Source organism: Asterias rubens, chromosome 13 (assembly GCF_902459465.1).
Source record: "Asterias rubens chromosome 13, eAstRub1.3, whole genome shotgun sequence".
Taxonomy (NCBI): domain Eukaryota; kingdom Metazoa; phylum Echinodermata; class Asteroidea; order Forcipulatida; family Asteriidae; genus Asterias; species Asterias rubens.
Window position 1 is genome coordinate 1653586 of NC_047074.1, and position 5376 is coordinate 1658961.

The following is a 5376-nucleotide window of genomic DNA, read 5'->3' on the forward strand; positions in this document are numbered from 1 at the left end:
CTCATTTTACTCAATACCAAGAACTTCTCGTGTTTTTGGTTTGTTTTTTAATTAACTTGCCCTCGCATAACCTTTAGTGTATAGTTTTCAAAACACAGTGTAATTTCTTGTTGACGGCAAGTAGCAGACAAATTATGTTCTGTTTTTGGAAACAGTCGATCAAAGAGCGCTCTTCTCTAATCTTATTTTGTTCAATTACAAGGACATCTCGTGAATGGCGAAATAACTTTGCCCTCTCACGACCTTTGTGTTATTGTTTAGAGTTCAGTGTATTCTTGTGAAAAAAAGAGCCCCAACTCTAAAAAAAACACACAAAAAAAACACAACAAAACCAAAAACAAGAACAACATTCAAACGACATAACAATAATACAACAATATGAAAAGAAAAACAACACAAATCATTTGTTATTTTTTATTTTTTTCCCAAGAAAGACTACTGAAAACGAGGTTCGTGACATCCATGTGTCATTTGCTCCCGGGAATTAAGGACAGACATCCCCACGGGCAACTCCTAGAAAGGTCATCCTCCATCCTTTATTAATCATCACACGTTAATTGGTTTTCGCATTCCTCTCTTTCACCTGTCCATCACCACGATCCACCCATTAATAGTACCCAAGATTACCTGACTACCTCCAAGGATTTCTGCATTATTCAAATTAACTCATAAATATGTATAGCACGTTGCATTTGTTTACACATCCACTACATCTGCTGCTAATAGTTTAATAGTCGCGTCGCTAAGGCATTCCAATTTATTTTATCGCATTTAAGTGCGTGTCGATCCACCTCTGATAATACCTGATCAATCAAAAAGACCCGTTTACCTCCAAGGATTTCTGGGAATTCAAAATAACTCATGAATATGTATTAACACCCACTCTACATCTGCGACTGATGCTGAATATTTATTGTGTTCACTAATTTATTCTAATATACTCACTCGCATTTTAGTGAGCCTCGATCCACCATTGATATCGGATCAATCATGATGGCATGCTTTACCTCGAAGGATTTATGCGCACTCAAATTAACTCATGAATATGTATTGAACTTTGCATTTGATTAACACCCACTACATCCGGAACTTACTAACTTAATAGTTTTGTTCACTAATTTATATTCTAACATTTTATTCTATACTATCGTATTTCAAATGCACACAACAGTTTAGGACCCTATCAACGCATAGCATCGATAATCATTTATTGTCACTGCTATTTATTTATTTGTTCACTCGCGAACGTGGTTTGGGAACTAATCACCTAGAGTAAATAAAATAATATTGCCGAAATTGAACTGCTTGCTTCTTTTGAGCCAAGAAAACAAGATTATACATGTCAGGTTGTTAGTATAAAACATTGTGAGAAACGGCTCCCTCTGAAGTGACGTAGTTTTCGAGAAAGAAGTAATTTTCCACGAATTTGATTGCGAAGTTTAGAATTCGAGGTCTCGAAATCAAGCATATGAAAGCACAAAACTTCCTGTGACAAGGGTGTTTTTTCTTTCATGATTATCTCGCAACCTCGACGACCAATTGAGCTCAAATTTTCACAGGCTTGTTATTTTTTTTATACACACGTTGAGATACAGCAAGTGAGAAGACTGGTCTTTGACAATTACCAATAGTGTCCAGTATCTTTTCACCCTCCTCTGAATTTGAATAATAATTATATGAAGACAATTCATCAGAAAGATTAGTGCCGTTTAAGCAGAAAATATTGCTTAAAAGGTATCTGCTTAGCAACAATTAGTACGATATCACAAATTTTATGCGTGAAATTGTATTTTAGAAAGATAGTTTATTTTCTTTTTAAATTACAGTTAAAATTATAGTTTAGCTGGGAACCGTTTTCTTGTAAGCATACTTTCAACAGTTCTATAAAATATACCCTGTTTCTTGTGCACATTGTTTTCCATGTAGTTGGCGTGTGATTGGTAAATGAAAAAATAACCTTGTTCCTGATGTTAGTGTCTCATACTGTCCACTTTGGTTATTTTAACACACAAAAGCTGAGGTAAAACGGCACGGACGAGATCAGACAACTATAGGAACGAGGTTGTTTTAATACTTTTTAACGGAAGGCCTTAAATTTCAAAGAGGCAAGCAGAAACGCCTTTGTTGCGCTGGTGTTGGCAAAGTTTTCTTTTGAATTTTAAATTTGCCAATGGAAGTGCCCTTTGCAAAATGAAAATGGCCTTGCCCTCTAAAAGATGATACTCCAGGCCTCCAACGGTGACCATTTTCTGTACTAACAAGCACTTACCTGCGCACATTTTTATGAATATTCATATCTCATTAATTAATTCATCTTTCTACACGCACAGCACCACTTGGCACCTCCAATTTCAGCACCTTCTTAGATGATAACATGCCACCTTTGTTCGACGACCCCACCGAGGTTCCAAAGTTGAATCCGCCTCCAAAGAAGAAGTAGTGAAACCACGCCCTCTCCATCTCACTTCGTGCAAACACTTCTCCGCAGTTTATGCATACAAAACGACGGGTGCAATACGTCATTGTAAAGTAGCCATTTTGAAAAAGATACGTGGCTTATGTTTTTGTTTATTTTGTTACGATTGTTAATTAGAGTAACGTGTCACCTAGAAACTGTTTTTGTGTTAAGCAGAAATAAGTCGAAAACCGGTATGCAATTAATAACCATTGGAATAACCATTGGAATATATATTTGCCGGGTGTAAACCATTGTGGTTTACTTATACAATGTCAAGGAAACACAAATTGGTTCTTACTTTTATATGTACCTTTTAAAGGCAGTGGACACTATTGGTAATTACCTAAAATAATTATTAGCATAAAACCTTACTTTGTAACGAGTAATGGGGAGAGGTTGATAGTATAAAACATCTGAAGTGCCATAGTTTTCCAGAAAGAAGTAATTTTCCACGAATTCGATTTTGAGACCTCAGATTTAGAACTTGAGGTCTCGAACCATCTAAACGCACACAACTTCGTGTGGCAAGGGTGTTTTTTTCGTTCATTATTTCTCACAACTTCGACGACCGATTGAGCTCAAATTTACACAGGTTTGTTATTTCATGCATATGATGAGATACACCGAGTGAGAAGACTGGTCTTTAACAATTACCAATAGTGTCCACTGTATTTAAAGGCAGGTTTTTAGTTCTACTTTTTATACATTTTTTATTAAAACCATTCTGCATGAATTGAATTTTTCTATTTCTTTTTGTACTGCATGACTTTAAAGTTTTCAGCCAAGACATGTTCGCCGAAGTTGTTTGTAAAATATTTGAAATTCACCGTTTATCTGCGATGAAACAAAAATAGTCGGACTTCGCATTTCATAACAAAGATGTGATGGTGAAATTGTTCATATTCGAAGTTGATAATCCAGATTTAGTACTTGAGTTAATCAACACTTAATATTGATAACCCAGATTTGTCGTTAGAAATCGTCATTTAATAATGATAATCGAGAGTTGGTGTTGATAATCGAAAATTAATATTGATAACCAAGATTTAAGTTTGGTAATCGATGTTTAGTATTGAAGATCGATTATAACTATTTTTGATAACCAAGATTAAATATTCGTAATCTATATTCAATATTGATTGTCGATAATTATTTATGATAACCGAGGTTTAATGTTCAGTGTACAACTACTTTGTGTATAGGATTTTTCTTCCAATTTTCAAGGTGATTTATACCGTAACCTGGTAACTTTTTAGTTAAAAAGTTACGTGCACTAAGCAAAATAATGCGGAATTTATTTAACGCGTCATGAATTCAGCACATCAGAAAACAATGTCCTGTTCTTTTACTCTTTTCCCCCCTTCTTGTCTGAAAGCCACCCCAAAGTAAATGAATTAAGTTTTATAAAGAAAACGATTCAGCTGTGCTTTGTTTGCAATTCAAGATATAAACCAATTACCAAATCCTATAAATTAGATTCTGGGAGTGTAGAAGGAGTAATGCAACATGAGAAATTGAATTTCATAAATTGAATAAGGAAAACGTAGACAAACGCTGCGTAGACAAGGTCGTCTGGTGTCGTCGAAGGTGTTGTAAGAATATGAGGGTATGACGTAGACATCTTATTCTATAAATATGTTTCGTCTTATGTTTAATATACAGGCCGTTTTCCTGACAGCGCCGTAATTGGGGTAACATTTTAGGAGGCACAATGGGTGCACCATTTTGTTTGTAAGGGTCACTCCAGACCAAGTTTTTGTTTGTCTGTTGCTGAACCCCCCCCCCCCCCCTTCAGTGCTTTGTTTAATATGTATTTTTTTTTAAAGATAATCTATCTAAATTAATGTAGTTTTGGAAAAGAAGTAGTTTCTCACTCAAATAAAAGGCTTCAGGCCTGAAGTCTTTTAACATCTCCTTTTTCTTTCATTTGACGGAACACAAATTAATTTTGTAACAAGGGTGTTTATTCTTTAATTGTTCTATAATTGCAACTTTAATAACCAATTGAGGAAAACACTCACAGATTTGTTATACATTATGTTCGGATGCACCACGTGATGAGAATACTGGTCTTTGAGAATTACCAAAGTTGCTCAGTGCCTTTAAGCAACGGCGACTATTTGAAAATCCGTACATCGAAAGTGCGCTTTAAAACATATCCCCCTCAGCCCTTAAGGCGAAGATGGGTCTCCATAAGCCATTTTGAGATATGGTGAATGGACACAATTTTTAACACTGTAAGGTTTGTTACAGACACTGTACACTGTTTTCACTTGGTGTATCTCAACATGCATAACATAACAAACCTGTGAAAATTTGAGCTCAGTCGGTCATCGAAGTTGCGAGATAATGAAAGAAAAAACACCCTTGTCACACGAAGTTGTGTGCTTTCAGATGCTTGATTTCGAGACCTCCAGTTCTAAATCTGAGGTCTCGAAATCACATTCATGGAAAATTACTTCTTTCTCGAAAAGTACTCCACTTCAGAGGGAGCCGTTTGTCACAATGTTTTATACTACCAACCTCTCCCCATTACTCATTACGAAGTAAGGTTTTATGCTAATAATTATTTTGAGTAACTACTCATAGTGTCAACTGCCTTTAAATCTGTCTGTATATTATATTACACAGTGCACTCCGGTGATGGCCACCATAATCTCAAAAAGACCAACTGCGTGCATGACTTGCTTCTTTCAAACCACATGTGTATATTATTATAACTCAACATTCCGTTATAAACACTGCAGAGGTATCTCGTGTGGTTGCTATGGTAGTGACAGCAGATCTAATTCACCATAAAGAAAGCCTTGGACATTTTAATTAGGCTCTGTATATGTTTTGTTTTATTTCCACATACAATTTGCACTAAGTTATTATTATACAAAGGTATTTCTTCGTCACTTGCTTTGTAACATGAC